Source organism: Parasteatoda tepidariorum, chromosome 7 (genome assembly GCF_043381705.1).
Source record: "Parasteatoda tepidariorum isolate YZ-2023 chromosome 7, CAS_Ptep_4.0, whole genome shotgun sequence".
Classification (NCBI taxonomy): Eukaryota; Metazoa; Arthropoda; class Arachnida; order Araneae; family Theridiidae; genus Parasteatoda; species Parasteatoda tepidariorum.
The window spans coordinates 13,569,125-13,589,610 of record NC_092210.1 but is presented as its reverse complement, the minus strand read 5'-3'; positions in this window follow the sequence as shown (position 1 = coordinate 13,589,610).

Genomic DNA, 20,486 nt, shown 5'->3' with positions numbered 1-20,486 from the left:
TTAGAGTGAAAATATATTCTAACAATGTACTTGTACTTTGATAAAATATAGCTTTTGATTAAAAAAAAATATGCAAAATATACTAAATTATTAATATAAAAAGTGAGAGCTCATTAAATGTTTTTATTTATAATAATTTATTAGATAAACATTTTACTCTTAAAATTAACCGTTGCATATTCATAAATTCTCAACAAACTACAAACATTACAATCACTTATAAATATAGACAAAAATCCTTAGAATAAGAAATTGCAAAGTTAACAAACTAACTATATCCAGCCTTTATGTATAAGCTCCCCAAACTTTAATCCAATTATTTTGTATTCAATGTAAGGGATCAATTTCCAGATCTGAATCCAGTTCCAAATTGAGAATCGCGATTCAGGAATCGTTTCTATTTAAGTGCATCAGCAATTGTTAATTCACTGCTTTCATCAAGTTAACACTCTGTACCCATAAAGCACTTCCCCAATCCAGTTACTCTTGCGGTTACTGAAATAAATGCTGCGAACGGATTCCGAGGAAACCAATCATTCCGAGAAGCATTCAATGAATTCTGAATTGTTATTTGTTTTTTGCGATCAAACGTGAGCATAGTGAATAATGCTTGATTTTAAAGCAAAGTGAATTAGTGTAAAGGGTGAAAGTGGAGCAAATATACATTTTAAATTTTTGTTACAATTATTAGACTGCGTCTCTTGAGTAAAGAGAATAACTGTTATTTTTATAATAATGTGAAATAGTGCATCTACTAAAGCAGAACTGGAACAAACCTTTATTTAAGCATCTGTTTTAATTCGTTTGCTGTGTTTTGAGTAAAGTGAATAGTTGTTATTTTTAAAATAAAGTGAATCAGTGTCTCTATTGTAGGATGAAACTGGAGCAAATATTTATTTAAACACATAAATTTTTGTTTTAATTATTAGGGCTGTGTCTTTGGCAAAGTGAATAATTCTAATTTTTAAAATAAAGTGAACCACTACATTTATGTTTATATATTAGTGGCAAATGTTCTTAGGCTGAGTATTGAATAAAACGATTAGTTGTTATTTTCAAAATAAAGTGAATCAAGGGCGAAGCTGGGACAATATTTATTTCAAAATTTTATTTTAATTCTTAGGCTGTGTCTTCAGTAAAGAGAATAATTTTAACTTTGAAAATGAATTCAAACAGCGCCTCTACTGAAGGGCGAAAGTATGGCAAATATTAATTAAACTTTTGTTTTCATTCTTAGGACTGTCTCTAATAATTATGAATAATTGTTATTTAAAAAATAAAGTGAATCACTACATTTAATAAAAGGCGATACTAGGGCAAATGTTTTATCTCGTAGGGGCAAATGTTCTTAGGCTGAGTATTGAATAAAGTGATTAGTTGTTATTTTTAAAATAAAGTGAATCAGCGCGTCCACTAAAGGGCGAAGCTGGGATAAATATTTAATTAAAAATTTTATTTTAATTCTTATTCTGTGTCTTGAGCAAACGGAATAATTTTTATTTTCAAAATAACGTGAATCAGCCCCATTTATTGAAGGGCGATATTAGGGCAAATATTTATTTTAAACTTTTATTTTAATTCTTGGGATGTGTCTTGAGTAAAATAATTTTTTTTCTCTAAAAAATAGTGAAACAGTGCCTCTACTGAAGGGCAAAAATAGGGCAAATATTAATTAAACTTTTGTTTTAAATCTTAGGGCTGTACCTAATAATTGTAAATAATTGCTATTTGAAAAATAAAGTGAATCTCTACATTTACTGAAAGGCGATACTGGGGCAAATGTTTTATCTCGTAGGGGCAAATGTTCTTAGGCTGAGTATTGAATAAAGTGATTAGTTGTTATTTTTAAAATAAAGTGAATCACCGCGTCCACTGAAGGGCGAAGCTGGGATAAATATTCAGGCTGTGTCTTGAGTAGAGGGAATAGTTTTTAAATAACGTTAATAAGCCCCATCTATTGAAGGACGATATTAGGGCAAATATTTATTTTAAACTTTTATTTTAATTCTTGGGTTGTGTCTTGAGTAAAAGAATTTTTTTTCTCTAAAAAATAGTGAAACAGTGCCTCTACTGAAGGGCAAAAGTAGGGGAAATATTAATTAAACTTTTGTTTTAATTCTTAGGCTGTATCTTGAGCAAAGTGAATAATTGTTATTTTTAGCATAACGTGAATCAACCCCAGCTATTGAAGGGAAATAATGGAGCAAATAATTATTTTTAACTCTTGTTTTAATTCTTAATGCTGTGTCTCGAGTAAGAGGAATAATTGTTATTTTTAAATAAAGTGAATCAGTACATTTATTGATTGATGAAAGTGAGGAAAATGTTTATATTAAACTTTTGTTTCAATTTTGAGACAGTAACTAGAATATAGAGATAAACAGGTTTTTTTTTATAGCGAAGTGAATTCTAAAGTGAGTTTGCCGAAAGATGAAAGTGCGATATTTATTTTAAACTTTTATTTTAATTCCTAGATAGTGCCGTTAATATAGTGAATAATGATATATTCCTTGAAGCAAAGTGAATTAGTACATATACTGAAAGGCAAAAGTAGGATAAACATTTGTTCCCAATTTGTGTTTATTCTGAGGCTGAAAATTGAAATCAGCGAAAAACAGTTATTTTTAAAGCAGCGTTAATTGTGATATACATTGAAGGGTGAGAATGAGACAAATAATTAATGCAAACCATTATTTTAATTCAAAACAAAAAATGGTTATTTTTAAAGCAAAGTGAATTAGTGCGTTTACTGAAAAACGATTGAACGACAAATATTTATTTTAAACTTTTGTTTTTATTCATAGTCTGCAACTAGAGTAAGATGAATAGTGGTTATTTTAATAGTTTTTATTGAAAGTTGGAAGCCAATAATATTTTTCTGATTTCAAACATTATCTGAACGTTATTCAAATATTATCTGAATATGTGCAGTTAAATTCCGTTTTTGTTTGAAAAAAATGCTTGAACTCGATTTATTCCTGAATGACTACTGACCGCCTTTTATAAAGTTACAGAATTCTTGTCAAAAATGAAGTCAAAACAGTACGCATTAAATGTCTGAAACAAATATTTTAGCCATTGAAGAAACAAAAACTCTAAAAAAAATCTGACATAAAATCTGAAAACATCAAAATCAGGGGAAATGTTTTCAATTTTCATACAATGCATGTTTTCATACAATGCTTATAAAATAATGTAGTTTTTATTTTTAAAAGACCTCGGAAATCAAAAAGATAAAAAAAATTCAAGCAATATTTTAATTTTTAAAGCTTATGAAACAGAAAAAATCAGAAGTTCTAAAATTTGAAAATTTTTATTTCAAAATTAAAACATACTGTTTAAAAAAAATCATAAAATATTTTACATGATAGGTATTTCTATCTTATTTCCCCCACTCATTGCTATATTTGCTTAAATTAATCTTTTAAACTCTATTATCATCATAAAACAAATACTTATGAAGCAAAATATTCATTTTAAAAGTAACTTATTATTTAATTTTATAACTGGAGAATATTAAGCATATATGCGTTATACAGGCAATAATTTATAGTAATCATCCCATCTTTTTTAAATGCAATTTTTTTCTCAACAGTATTGCGCCAAAATTGGAGATGTTGCTCCTTCCGTCGCCAAGAATGTTGATGCCAAACATGTTGTTGCCAATCAATACGTCCCAATAGGAACAGTGGCGCCTCTTTACCCTCTTCACCTCCTTACACCATCACATGGTTTTATACGGAGAAGAAATGGAGAACAAGTATATGTCCCCATCTTCTTCCTCCACTTTATCTTTTTGTATTCTCTAATCCTTCTTTTGAGTGTTCTGATTGAATTCTTTGATTATACAGATTAATTCCACTCAAGGAATTTTTATATTTAATTTCTGAAGGGTGCTTCAAAGATAAAGAAGCAATGAGACTTCAAAATATTCTGTAAAAGTTTTAATAGCGTAATCCCTTGATACATGATAAAACTTTTAAAAACCACATTCAATGAACATTGTTTTTAAACGATGCGTGATTAAAAAGACCTAAAAATTATAAAACAAATGTTATATTTCACAAACTCTTTTTGTGTGTTTATTATAATATTATTGTTTTAGTTTTTCAAAGCTGGATTGAAAATATCTTAATTTAAAAACAAAATCACAGCAACATAATGTAAAATTAGACGTTGAAACTTTAAAAGTAAGTATTTCGTATTATCATCCATACTACGACGTTTTCTGTTACTTTTATAATAAAATGTGCAAGTTTTTAGCTCAAAAATGTTCATTTTTTATTAAAATGTAGAGAGGAAATTAAACTAGAGCACATTGTTACAATGATTATGCTTAAGTATATTTAAATATTTTTAAGCATAACACGAGATAAAAAAATTATTTTCTTATTACAAAACTAATAGCATGTCTTCATTATAAACGTATATTCTTTCCTTAAATAAGAAAGAAAGAATAGAAGATAGGATACAAGAAACCATCAATTTTTTAGGTTCTTTTCTCATTACAAAACTATTAGCACGCTTTCATTATAAACGTAAATTGTTTGCTTAAATAAGAAATTAAAAATATAAGATAGAATAGAAGAAACCATAAATTTTTTTAGGTTCTTTCTCATTACAAAACTACTAGCATGTCTTCATTATAAGCATGTATTGTTGCCTTAAATAAAAAAGAAAAAATAGAAGATAGGATAGAGTAGAGAAACATCAAAGAACTTATGCAAACTTCTGCAAAAACTTAACAAGATAAATCATTGTTATGTATCTACAAATGACCCAAGCATGTCCGTGTTTTTAAAATGGCGTTTAACATATTGCGTGATATAAGTACATTTGAATATCTTTGATGCATTACAAGTGTTAACTAAAATGAACTTAAGCAATCTAATGTAAAAACTTAACAGAATAGACCAATTCACTTAATCTCCAAAACATGTTCTTAGTCCTGAAATTGTTCATGTTTTCGAAATATCGTTTAACATGGCGTATGATAAAATTTTATTTCAATAGCTTAGATACATTTTATATAATGTGTGATAGCCTTTCTTCCTTTTCTATAAGCAAAATAATGTCATTTTCACTGTATGCTTTTATCGCTTCAGTAGATGAGCCATTAAAATTGAGGCCTAGAACGTGAAGATCCAATCATTACATCAATAGTTAATGAGGGTGGTCCGTTTTTATTTTGAGCACTGTGCAAATAAATATTTTGCTTTATTTATGTAGATTTTTCTGAAATTGTAATTTTACACTGAGAAAAAAAATGCTTCCAAAATTACCAGAATATGTTAAAATTTATAGTGTTTATGGCTTGATGAATGATTTTTAAGCAGTAAAATATATTTTACGTTTGATAATGGGTCATATAATGGGTCATTGCGTGTTTCTTAATCAGTATAATATTAGTGAAGCATGATTTTGATCATTCATAGAATTTCTGTTTAAGATTACTTTTAAGCATAAAAATCTCTATTTGATAATACTCAGTGTCCGCACCCTAGAAAAATGCCATCCACACTTCAATTAGACACTGAGAAAAAATATGATATTAACTACCAGAATATGGTAAAAGTTACCTAGTTTCTGGTTTTATGAGAACACCAAAAAGATTTTAATCTTCACAAAAGCGCCTTGGTAATGATTTTAGAAAAATTACCAAAAAATGTGGTTCATTATATCTGATAAAAATTTGGAAATTTTGTTATTTGAGCTTGGCATGAAAACGATTTGTTCGGAGAAATTTACTTTTCGGTTTTGTATTTTTTCTGAAAAGCGTAGTAATAAGAACAACAACTTTTTAGAACCGAAATTTACTGTGAACCATTACCATATGAGCGTCAAAGTTACGAAATAACTGGTTTAAATATTTTTGTTTTATTAACCAGAATTATTATTATTTTTTTACCAGAAATGTCATAAATGTCATAAACGATAATTTTACCATAATATTATTTTCCGCATGGAAAGCATTCACTATTGTTTCAGCAATAGTTAAATAGTTCATCCAATGTAAATTATGTATTAGGCAATTTTAATATTGTTTGAATTTTGTAATATTGGTTGTTTTTATTTAATTATGTCATCAACGAAAGTTTTTAATATTTTGATATTTATGCATTTGAATATTATTGAGACATAGTGAAATTCTTATAATAAAATTCCTTCCTTTTGATATCGAAAAATGATCATTACTATAATTTTTAATCACTAAGTCTTCCATTACTATTATCTTCATTATAAACTTTAATTATGATCAGTATAACCTTTAATCACTTTAAGAAAGAGATGAAATAAATGAAAAAAATTCCGAAAACAAAAGCTCAAATTTTTTTTATGATAGGAATTTTTAACAATCTTCACTAAATAGGAATGTATTCGAAGCTTAACATAGTGTGACTAAGTCCATTTGGAAAGCTATGATACACAATAACATGTGTTATAAGGAAGAAAAAATATACTTAGTGCTATAAATGAATAAAGCTCAACACTGTGAGCAAAGCACAAATAAAACCATGAAACATACATACTATACTTTCGATTCTCTAAGTAAGAACCTCTTTTAGAGTCAAAACACTGTCTAAGTATGCATGTAGATTCAGAAAAATTACATTATTAATACATGGGGGTATTTAACCAAATATCTTGTCAATACAGTCTTATGCTTATTGGATAAATTAAATGTAGGGGAGAGGGGGGCACATGTGAACATGGTATGTTTTACCAATATGATTTGAAATAAAAAATCCTGAAAAATTTTCAATTGAGGGCAGTACTAGTCCTACCTCTCTGAGAAACTTTCAGAACAATGAGACATTTAGTTGGTCTATTCTGACTATTTCTTTGTATCAGCTGGTGTTGCATATATTATAATCGCTCGCTTCTTCAAGTGAAAGCATAATATAAATCAACTAATAAATTAAAATTAACTATTGCAGATGATTATATGAACATTCAGGTAAGTTTATGACAATTATTCCTTTTTTTTACTCAATTAAAAGTTCTTTATTTTTCAAGTTAGGTTTAAGAAGGATGATGGGGGCACTTGTGAACAAAACATCTGGGGCAGATGTGAACAGTTCACAAGTGCCCCTTCATAGTATTAAGATTATTATCCTCATGATATTATAAGTTTAAAAAATATGTATGCATTTAAAATTATCATTATTTAATTTTCCATAATTAATTTATTAATTTTTCCTTTAAAAGAAATTTTTTTTTAAATGGTTGATCGCGCATCACGCATATTAACTGATACACCTGAGAAAATAGAATTGCTAAAGCTACAAATGAAAAGATAGAAAAAATGAAAAAAAAAGCATGAAAGAGTATTAGAGAAGAAAGAAAAAGGCCCATTACAACACCCGTGGAACATGAAGTTGCGAAAAACCCAATTACGGATAAATTATTGTACAGCTGAAAAATTATTTTCTTATTGACAGTACTGTTGTACAATTTAAATTCACATAGTAAGCTACAACCCCCTCAGTATAATGCGTATCTATATCTGTTATATTAAAGATTTTTTTTCTTTGAAATATGATGATTGCTTTGTGTTTTTAATCTTGTTCATATGTGCCCCAGGCCTGTTCACATGTGCCCCCAATAGGGGCACATGTGAACAATTGAAGTCATTTTTCTAAAATATTATAAAGTAAAGAAATATTTTATTGAAAAATCTCAAAAAATTCCACAAGACAAAGAAAATACTATTTAAACATATGGACTTTTTTACTATGAAAAATTTATGATATTTTTCGAAAAGTGAAGAAATAAAAAATGTGTTCACATGTGCCCCCCTCTCCCCTACCCTTAAACTTTAACCTCAAGAACATGCAATATATCTTTAAAAATGGTACCTTGATTTATGGGAATCATTTTATACTGTGAAGAAGCTAGTAACGCAGTGATTAACTTTCGAGTATGCCATTCTTCCTAAATGTTTGGAAATGTGTGTCTGTATGTATTTGTATCGTATGTATTTTATTTTAATTTCTAGGTCTTGAACACCTTGGAATCTCTTCCTACGCACTCACATCCCTTTTTCATCTTATCAAGCTTGGTCTTATTCAAGCTTGTTTTTCATCCTATTTTTTTAATCCTACTTGTTTGTAGTTTTTCTTCTGGATCTCTATGTGACATATTCTCTTTCCGTGTTTCAGCACTGTGGGAGGATTTTGCTTACAGAAACCAAACTGCAGTATTTCAAAAGCATAACGAAATGTAAATAAAGCACAAATGAAAGTACATAAATTGACACTTTACCACAGCATAGTGTCAGTTCTATAAACAAGAACCTTCCTCAATGTCTAAACATCAAACGAAGGTAGAGAAATAGTGACAAACACGTGTAAAGTGGTTTAACGAATAAAGACAGAGGAACAAGTTTGAATAAGGAAATAAAAATGAGGAAATAAGAGACAACTGAGAGGGGATTTAATGCAACCCCTAGGGTGCAACAGAATCCTGGTTTATTATTGTGTGTGTAAAAGGTGCAAGGAAAGGTTTATTATTTTATGCTATATTCCTGCGTTTTTTACTGGATGTGTATTGCTTTACACCTGTTTGTCTCTTTACACGTGCTTGTCTATTTAACTTACCTTCATTTGGCATTTCACCGAGGAAGGCTCTTGTTTATTGAACTGAAACTATAGTATGTCAATTTATGCATATTCATTTGTGGTTTATTCACATTGTTTTTTGCTTTAGCCCACAAAGCGCAAATTATTACAATTTCCTTCGTTTGATGTAGTATTTCTGTTTAATTTGTGTTTTATTCACACAATGTTTGTGATAAGAGATTTTCCTCTTCTTTTAACAAAATAGCAGTATGACTTTTTATCGTTTCCACAAATTTATGTAAAAGAAATGAAAAAAAAAGAAGATAACTTAAGGAAACCATTAACTTTTTACCAAGGAAGAACTTATACAATCTGAATACTTCCTTTATTGTAATTGAGAGCATTCGTGTCTTACATTGCGTGATTGGTTTTATTGTAGTGTAGGTTAAAAAGAACATAATTTCTGAGCAAATAGAACATCTCTATAAAAAAAAAATCAATGCCTGCTCTCTTATGGCTTTGCTTAATTGACCACAGCTATGTTTTATTTATGAGCAATTAAGTGGATAATAAAAACTATCATGAGAGTTGCAAGTTAGCTGGATAATAGCACGAAAATGGTCAATCAGTTGATCTTCTTTTTTGCTTAATGATTACTTATTGAAACAGAAATGGTGGTTAAAAGAAAAGTTTTAAGAAGGGAGTTCTTGAAAGAAATATGTAGTTTTCATCAAATTGTAAATGAATGACTTCGGAAAATCAGTCAAAAATTAATGTGTTTTCTTTTTATCTGACCAAGACGGCTGCTTTGGACTCGGTAAAATATAGACCTCTTCCTGTTCTTTTTTCGGACATTGATCAATGTATTTATGAAATGGATTAACATTCACTTCCGTCTGTTTGCAGTTTTAAACCTAATGCAGAAAACTAGGAATCTTTGGAGTTTTATATTAAGAAGAACTCCACTTTGTGGAAGTGTTTTTGAGGACAAACATCAATGACATTCTATAGTGTACAAAATTACGATTCATCATTTGAAAATTGCTATTTCATTCCAGATGTTTATTTATTTATTTTATTTTTAATTTTGAAGCATAAAGTATTTAAATGAAACTTACGATTTAAATATCTAAACTGTGTAAAAATTAGGATAAATGGTACTAAGAAATTAAACATTTAGTAGCCGAACAGTCAAAATAACAGTAACAATAAAATTTCCTAACTAAAAATGTCACTTGATGGTGAAATTCCACAGTATTCATATCAATTACATGAAATGCTAAATTGCAAAACCCTTTTATGCATAGTCATTTTATGCAGTTATAACATGAAAAACACCATGCGTAGTCATTTAATTAAAGGATAAATTGCTAAAATTTTTGACGCATTAGTTATGTAGTCATTGCAAACATCTTTCACGCACAAACTTTAAATGTAAATCTATATAAATAAAGTGGAATATTTATATGTACATGTGCTTGCACGGTAAACAAATGCACAATTGTTAATCTATTTACATCAAATTTGGTTTACACTCGTTTAAAAACATGACTCACCTAACTGTCAGTTTAGGACAGGGGATCTGCAATTGCCTCCCTCTCATTGTTATTACAAGACATTTCACATTACAAAAGCTTATCAGACATAGGCATTTTATGAATTTATAAATTGAAATCGCTCTTGATCCTTTTCATAATCATTTCATTAAGAGATAAATTGCAGAAAGTCTATCACGTATAGTCATTACAGAGCTGGTGATTACAAAAATCTCTCACCTATAAACTGTGACATGAAATTATGGAAAGCCTCCCTCGTATTTTTATTACATGATATGGTAAATTGCAAATTCTTTCCAGGCATGGTCATTTGGAAACTTAGAAAATTGCATAATTCAACCATGCATATTTATAATATGAAGTGGTCAGTTGCAAAAGTTTCTTCCGATAGTTATTATGACAACAGAGATAGACCACCAAATTTTTATCTACCACTTTGAATCAGGAGAAATATACAGACAAACATATAACTGACGGAACTCTAATCCTCAACTTAAATAGTATGTCCTTTAATTTTTTAAACAGTTTGTCCCAAACAGCTCAGTAACAGTCAAGTATGTTTAGTGACTGAACAACTAAACACGAAACAACTAAACAGTTTTTTACTTATAATGAGCAGATTTAGCGTGGCTCAATGGATAGAGCTCTCGTTTCCCAATGAGGTGATCCGGGTTCGATCTCAGCTATAGCAGTGACGAACTCCGCACTCGGCTCGCACCGACCACAGTGCTGACACAAAATAATCTCAGTTGTAGAAGAATCATGGGTTAAAGTCCTCTTGCCGTGAGGCTCACAGTGGGAGGTTTTCGTGATTTTTCTCTCCATATAATGCAAATGTGGGTTAGTTCCACCAAAAATCGTTATAATTTTGAGCCCAATCCAGAAGACAAAGGAACTACTGGATTAAGTATTGGGAGAGATTTGCCCCCGTGAAGGATTTTTTTATGGAATTAACCCGCATTTGCGTTACATGAAGAAAAAAACCACGAAGACCTTCGAAGTTTAGTTTGAGGGTAAGGGGACTTTAATCCATGATTCGTTTACCACTGAAGATTGCCCCTGTAGTTCTTACTGTAAGATTTGCTGCATATCAGATTTTTTGTTCCGTAACGTGTTCCGGTAGAAATGAATTTTACGGTAAAAAAGTACTGGCACCCTAAGTGCCGGTAAATTTTACCGTAGCTTGATCTGCAATTTTTTAAGTGTAGCTGTTGAATGTTGTTTTCTGTTTAAGTGTATCTTCAAATCACCAAAATGGATGGACATGTTACAGATAAATCAAGAAGAACACCAACACAGTGCAACAAGAAGAACACAATAGATTAAGAAAAACGCCAACACAGTGCAGCAGGAATGCCATAGATCAAGAGGAACGCTAACACAGCAGTGCCAAAAGAAGAATGCCATATATAAAAAAATGCTAACACAGTGTCACCAGAAGAATTCCAATACAGTGTCACAAAAAGAGTGCTATAGATCAAGAGAAACGCAAGCACAGTGCCAAAAGAAGAGTGCCGTAGATCAAGAAGAACGCAAACAGAATGTCACACGGGGAACGCAAACACAGTGCTACGGGAAGAACTCCATAGAACAAGAAGAACACCATAGAAGCCAATGAAGATGGCGCATATTACAAAATTCTAAAATGAATCATATGATTTTTCAGCAATCTGTTGATTTAATAAAAATAAATAAATTTTATTGTGCATTTTATTTTTTCGTTATTTAAAATTATAGAATATATTAATTTCAAATTTAAATTTTTGCTGGAAGATGTTTTACTTTCATAATATCTTCGTCCATTGTAATAGTTTGCTTTGTTTTTTGCAATGGAAATTTAGATAGTATTCCTCTACGTTAGCGTTTTTAACTTTCCAGTCTTCGCAATATATCTTATTTTCATTCACGTAATTTCGACATTTCTTCTGAGGCGCATGCGCAATCACTTCAAATCTTACGTACGGATGCGTAGTGAATGTAACGTAAAAGTGTGAAATCAACATAATGATTCAGAGTCTCGCTTTCATCCGGCTATATGTGGCTGAAATCCAAGTTAGTTTTGCGAACAAAAAAGTTTCGTGCTTGTTTCTGACTTCCTGAATTAATTCAACATGATAATAGCGTGGAAGTTCAGCTATTAATCAATGGTTTGGAAAGATTGCTCAGCATAGATAATAAAATAAGTTAAATAAACGAATTTGAGGGAAAAAAACGAAACGAATAGAAAATAATAAATAAATCAAGTAATCGAGAAACACACCCATAATAAGATTACAAAGAATCTATTCATTGAAATTCTCGTTAAAGTGTTGCATGTTTCTAAATTTCAACAAACTCAGATGTGATCAATCGATAGCTGTCAGAAAAATCTGCTTGAAGCCTAATGTTAACTTATTACTTAATAATTCAATCAGTGAAATTGTAATTACAGAAATATGTTGTTTGAATACTTTGAAAACTATTGATATCGCGATTCGCTTAAATCGTGATCAGTAAACTGTGATTTGGTTATTAAAAATTATTCTTCATTTTTTCGCAAAACATATTTTTAAATAAACTACTTAGCTAACAGTAAATTATTTAGTTGAAAATATGAACATATGTAAAATATTTTTGTTAAAAAATTAAATTGCCTAAGAAATGCCTGTTTTTCTAAAAATATATTATTGTTTTTATATATTTCGTCTAATAAAAAAATGTATATAAAAATAAATACCAACGCTGTGATACAGCAAAGAAAATTTTAAATTTTTTTTAAATAAAATGCTAAAATCGAAGTTTGTTTACCCTATAGTTTACAGGACAAAAAACTGGTAGAATTAAACATTTTTAACTGGTATCCTCGATAAATCATACTACCAATACCATAAAAAATTGACTTTGTTCGACCACAAATAATAAGGTAATCCTTTTCGGTCAACCTGAAAAACGAAGAACCTTGTTCGAACACAAGAAAGATGGTCCTTATTCGCCCATAAGAAATGTGATCTTCTCTCAACCACAATTAAGGATATCTTTATTCGACCATAAAAAAATAAGTCTTTGTTCGACCACGAATAGGGTAGTAGTTGTTTAACCATAAGCATTTGTAAAGATGGCCTTTATTCGACCACAAAAATGTGGTATTGCTTGACCACAAATAAGGTAGCCTTTGTTTGACAACAAAAATGCGATTCTTGCTCCATAACAATTAGTTTGGGAATTAGAAAGCGCATCAGGTCGAATTTTGTTTATAAGAGCTTAAAAAATTATCCAACAACCAATTAATAATGATTGCAGATGATGATATGCAAACATAGTTTTATTTAGAATAATTTAATGGGAACTTAAGCTTCAAACATTTTTTATTGATACGAAGGAGAAGTTTTTCTGGCGTTAGTCTTACTCAATAATAAGAGCAATTAGGACTTAAATGAGTTTGTAGAGAATGAATTAATTACAGAATGATTTATTGTATATAGTGGCGACTAAAAGAGTGAGAAAAATATATAACGAGTTATCTTTTGCAGATTTAAAGAAAGCCGTCCAGGTGGCCGAGTGGTTAGCGTGCCTGACTGCAAAGCCAATGGCTGCGGATTTGAGTTCCGCTCAGGGCTTGGTTGTTGTTGTTGATTCACGTCGCACTAGGGCTGCACAATGGGCTATTGGCGACGGTCTGGGAAACATTCCTGAGGATGACCGGAAGACATGCCATCACAATTTTGATCCTCTGCAGAGGGGATAGCACTCCCGCTTCGGTAGCCCAACGACCTGCACGCGAAGTCGAGCACTTTACGGTAGCACAGTTTAACGAGGACCAATACCGCACACCCTCGGTCCCTACGCAGACTGATCCAAGTGGGTCACTCACCCGCACACTGACCGCAGCCTGTGATGCTTGACTTCGGTGATTTGATGAGAACCGTGTCTTAACGATCAGTCCACTGCGGGACGCACAGGGCTTGGATTTTTCTATCAGTGAACGGGTATCTATGGCCATATCCATCCCTATAAGAGGGTATCTGTGGCAGTGTGGCGTGTGTTATGTTGCTCACCACCGTGAATTTGGTCACTAGGTGCTTACCAGGCAACGCAAAATGAGTAACGCTTCCAGCACCTTTTATGAACGATAAGTTCAGTGCTTGCAGTTAAGAAAAATTTAAAGAGTTATAGTAACCAGTAATAACATAGTGCGTTAATGAGGTTGATTGAGTCTCCAGATTGATTGAACATGAATTTTGAACATTTTGTCTGGCTATTACATTGCAATAATTCATTTAAAATTTAAAAAACTCAATGTCTTTGCCCTGTATGATGCAAAGAAAATGCTCCAGTCAGTGAATATAAATGTTGTGATTTAATAAAGACTGATGCCCCAACAAATATTGCTTTAGTAAATGAAATACCTTGTAAATTAGCTTTTAAAGATCATTATATTAACTTGCTTTTTCTTTCTACCCCCTTTATTTGATTTGCCATAAGATACTAAGCAATTTACTCACATCCTTTTGCTTTAATTACATAATTATATCTTCGTGCAATAAAAGAAAATTCATGTTATTTGCGGAAAAAAAAGATTTTGAATCAATCAACTGACTTGATTTGCTTCACATAAATCACGAAATAACATTGTATTTTTAGACAGTGTTCATGAGCAAAATTTTATCTATGAAAAAAAGGAAAAATAAATCATTTATGAAAGTATAAAACTACAAGGAAATCAAAACTGGCATTTCCAGTTATTATTTCCAAAACATTTTATTAATTATAGATATACAGTTAACAAAATAACAATAACCTCCACCTAGAATTTTGCTTTTAACGTTTTGTATTAACTTAAACGTTTAAAAGTTGCCAACGTTTCTTTTTGTCCTTATTAGCTTTTTATCTCTTTATGAGTTTTTTTAGCTACAATTTTATTCATATTTTTTCTTGAATACTCTTTTAACTCACTTGAACTTGAGTTTACTGTTTACTACAAAGTAACAGTTAAAGGTTGAGATTTGATGGTTATCTAGATTATAAAGATATATAACAGCTAAACAAATATAAGTTGTCCTTTTTTTTTTGCGAAAATTCAACAGAAATTTTTTTTTATTGCTTTATTGTTTCAGCATCACTGTGTACTTGTATTAGTATCAATGTATATTTGTCAGCATGTATATTACTATTCAGTATGAATATGTATGTCATAACTTGCTATTCAATAGTAATTACTGTTTTGTATCTATTCTTTCCACTAACTACCAAACGAATCAATCGGAAATAAAACTGTCTTATACTGTTGCATTACAACCATCCAAAATATTCACAGAATTACTATTTAGTTCTTTCATTTTAACCAATGAAAGCGGAAATGTTACACCTGTTCCGAATACCCAATTATTTATTTTATTTTATAACCGTCGTTGAACAACCGACCCGAACAATTTTGGATTAACGACTACTAATGTTCAACTCCGTAGCCTTCTAATTTTGAACCTATCCAGAAGACAAGGAAACTCCTGGATCAGTACCCTAAGAAGTATGATTTGTTATGGGAACATGGAGAACTTTGTGACTCGACAGATTTAACGAGCATCAGTCACCATTTACTACACGGGAAGTCTTCGGCAGGCGGGGATTGAACAAACGACCTCTTGGACAAGAGCCCAGTACCCTACCAACTAGGCTATCCCGGCCCATCCAATCATTAAAGAAAACAGGACCTGTTCTTCTGAAAAAGATTTTGTTTACATCGTGGAGTATGAAGCATGTTGTTGTTGTTTCTAATGCTACTCGCCAAATCCATTAGCCAACGTTAAATAAAAGCAGGAAAATTAAATAATAATTTCTTAAATATGTCGTTTAGAAAACGTAAACTCAAAATTGTGTTAAAATAATTTTTTATTAATTTAATTAAATATAATTATCTCATTTTTAGTTATTTTTAATAATCACATAAAAGTTGATTGACTTTAATTTTAGCAGTATTTTTTACATATATTTTAGAACATTTTTATAGTGTATTTCTCAGCATTTCAGTCGTGAAATAAAACCTCCAAGATTCAAGTAATTAGATATTTATATGCCATAAAACTGTCCAAAAGGCATCGTTCTAATTATTATGTAATGTAGTTAAGAAAATACAAGTCTAGTTATATTTTTACTTGGGTAATCACTTTGTAAAGGCATCCAAACGGAAAAAATCTTAAAATATTACTTTTAAGTGATGAAATTGTACCAAAGGTTGCCGAAGATATTGGACGCTGATACTCAAGAAGTTAAATACAAATTTTTTTTTGTAGTTTTGGAATATTGATTCGTATCTATAAAATAATTAAAAAATCTATGCAATGTAGCAGATAAACATTTTAGAATTTGTACGTAGCAAAAATGAAGAGATAAAAATTGCAGTTATACACTTATAAAAAAAGTTTGGTAAAAGCTACCAAAATATAGTAAAATTTACCGTATTTCTTGCTCTCTGGGAACACCAAAAAGGTGGATAATTTCTGCTTGTGCGCTCTGTTAATGATTTTGGTAAAATAACAATGAACAGCGGTTTTATAAGATGTGATAAAATTTGTTAAACGTAGTGAAATTCGGTAATTTTATAATGATTCTAAGAGCCTGCTATAAAAACCATTTATTCGGTTAAATTCACTTTCAAGTTTCGTATTTTTTACTAAATGTTTGACAATAAGAACTATAATTTTAAAAACCGTTATCCAAATGAATGGTTTAAATACCGTACATTTTGGCTTTATTAATCAAAATTATGATTTTTTTATATCAAAAATGTCATTGCTATACAATACGGTAATTTGACCAGAATTTCTTTTCTCCGCGTAGACAAAAAGGTGGTCTACAAACTCTATTGCTCATACATACGCATAAAATCTGTACATGAGATTTACTTTGCATAAAAAATTTTTTTATGGTATTGCTTTCCAAATGCTTCATGTATTTTAATGAATGTTTTTTTTTATCTTTCGAAAGTTACTTGTTAAATTTTTATTCGTTTTTAATCTACAAATTAAACTTTATAATTGATGTCAGTTTTACACATACCGTGCAAAAAATAGTAACTTTCTTAACTGTTATTTATTGCATGTAAAATTTATAAAGATAGCTCGCATATGCTTTACCTGTTTCAAAATAAAGAACAAATTGCTTTATTGTTAATTACTTAAACTATCAGTATTTTTATTCTAAACAATCCTCTTCATTACTTGTGCGCATAAATTAGTCTTTAACATTAATTACTGCATATGTCCCTTGTACGATAAAATTACATCCTCTTAATATGCCCCTTTTAAATATTATAACAATGTCCCTTTTATTGCATGTTAAATTTATAAAGATAGCTCTCATGTGCTTTTCATGTTTCAAAATAAAGAACAAATAGCTTTATCAATAATTACTTTAACTATGAGTATTTTAATTCTAAGCATTCCATTTCATTACTTGTATGCATAAATTAGTCTTTAACACTAATTACTGCATATGTCCCTTGTGATAAATTTAAGTCTAGCTTTGGAATTCAATTTTAAATTAATGACTGCAAGTCTAATTTGTAATCAAATCTTTGATGACTCTCTTCACATGAACACATGAGTCATTTGGTGATCCATGTATCATTAGTTTCCAGTCTCTGGTTTAGAATTTCTAATTTGATTTCATAAGTAACTATTTCTTGATAATTTAGAACAGATAGAAGCGATTAGTAGCTTACATAAGATGTATTTTATGAAATTAAAGTATAAACAGCAATGCATTTTTTGTAAAAATTTTAATTTGTTCTTTCTTTGGACTTAGAATTACAATTAAACTTTCTCTAAATTTTAAAGAAAATGCGTCAGAGTGCATATCAACAAACCAAACATTAATGTAGTGTTGAATCAGAATAGATATCAACAACAAAGTATTGAAATCACGTAGGATCAAAATATATATATCACCAACCAAATGTGAAAATCGCATAGGATCAGAATAGATAACAGCAACAAAACATTAAATTCGCATAGATTTACAACAGATATAATCAACCAAACATTAAAATCACGTAAAAGGAGAAAATATGAGATTCATAAAGATATCAGCAACTAAGCGATAAAGGTATCAACAACTAGAGTGACAAAGATATCAACAACTAAACATTAAAATCGCGTAGTATCAGAATAGACATCAACAACCAAATATGAAAAATTGTATAGAACCGGAATAGATATTAATGAAAATATAGATAACTAAACATTAAAGTCGTTTGGGATCAGAATAGATATCAACAACCAAACATTGAAATCACGTAGAATCATATAGCGGAGACAAATCAATTAATGTGAAAATTCAGAGCACAACAGATAACTAATGTTTCAAGAAAAAGGAAGAAGCAAGAAAAAAGAAATTGACCATACTCAGAATGGATTTCAGATCTTGCCTGCGTCGAAAATGATCTTGAATCAGAGATGAAGATGAATTTTGAGTGCTTACTGAATCAAGTAACGTTTATAGTGCTGAAAGAAAGTATTCAAAAGCGCATAATGCGTGTACGCTTTAAGGCGTAAAGTAAAGATCGATATGTAAACACTGTAAAAGTAATCAAATTATGGAGAGCTTGGTGTTGGGACAGGTCTTACAATCCAAAAATTCGGAACCCTCCAAAAAATATTAAAATATATTAATAAATACTCTGTTACAAATTTCTCGGAAAAAAGGTTAAATGACAATTTATTTAATTGTTGTTTTACCATATTCAAACAAAGCAGTCAAATAACCACAAATAAGTTGGTATTCAAAATGCTAACTGTGACAGAAACCGTTTAATAACTGTTTTCACCTAATACGGTTAAGCAATCAGAATTTTATTGCACCAACTAAGCCCACCTAATGAAGCCACTTGGTTCCGAACGACTGCGTGCATGTTATAGCCGAGAGGGCTAATCTGTCACATGACCAATAGAACCGGGGTTCGAGTCCCTGCGTTGACACCACAATATTTACTCGATTTCCTTCACTACACGTAGAGTTTCCAGTGTCCTACACTCCTCATATTATGTCCTGCAATGTCCCATGTCCTTTACCCAACGAAACGCTTATCTCTTTAATCTATTAAATTTTTTGCGGTATTGAAACCGTGCTAGTTGTAAATGGTTAAAAAAAACATAGTTTTGTATTCATGATTTTATTACCAAACGGTTTCAAAGTCATTAAGGTAAATAATGTTCTTCACTCTAAACTTTACGATTAATCTGATGAACAGACTCCAGCTGGTTATTTTACTATAATTTAAGAATGGAAATTCTAACAGTGTAGCGGAAATTGTACAAAAAGGGTGAAAATTCAGAAGATGGTTGGGCTGCGTTCTTGAATTAACTTATGTTTAAAGTTTTGGGGAAAGCGTACACTACTGAATACGTAACATTGTGCTATACACTGAATGACAACAAAACATTATAAGAAAAATATTAAAAAATTTTAACACCTGCTCTGTCCCAGGTTTTCTCTTTTTAAAAAAAATTTATGATCGAGTTTCATTTGGTAATAAATTCTTTCATAATCTTCTACAAAAATACAATAAAATTAATTTATTTCGCTATTGTCATGTTGAAACATGGGCATTTTATAATATTTTAAAATTCAAATAAAACGCATGGATTTGACACAATCTGTTTCAAAAAATTTCACGTTTGTCACAAAATTTGAGATGTTTGAAACCACAATATGCTTTTAGTCATAATGCGAATTTATCCAAAGTTTATTAAAATTCAGTCATGACTTATTCGATTTTAATTTTTTTTTATTTCATTGGATTCATCCTATAACGAAAATTTGCTATTTCAAACGGAGGAATAAGATTCAGTACCGTTATTGCGGAAAGTGATTTCTTATGTTCTGTTTTTGACATTCAATTTGAATGTAAAGTATAAACCTAAACCTGTAATTTCAATCTGCTCTTCAAATTTAAAAGGAAAAATTAATTTTTGAGTAAGGGATATTTTTATCAAAATTACAAGTAAAGCCGTTTAAGAATTTTGAAAGCTTTTTCTTCTAGAATATTTTTAAATAGTTCTTAAAAATTTTGATTATAATTCCTTTTCGAAATATATTATTTAGAATCACCATGGTTGATTGCTTTAGCTATACAAGGATTATAATGATGTATTTAATGGAAAAAAAACTTAAATTGAAATTTAGCTAAATTATTTTGTATAATATTACTATTTCAATTCTCATTATTAAAATATTTGATTTTAACCAAATAGATCATTATAATTAATATTGCAATTAATATTATAATTAATAGGCAATTCTATAATAATTTTATTTCAATTTTCAACACCAAAATTCTTAATTACATTGTTTATCATACACGTAGTCACATATGCATTATTACTTGCATTATATA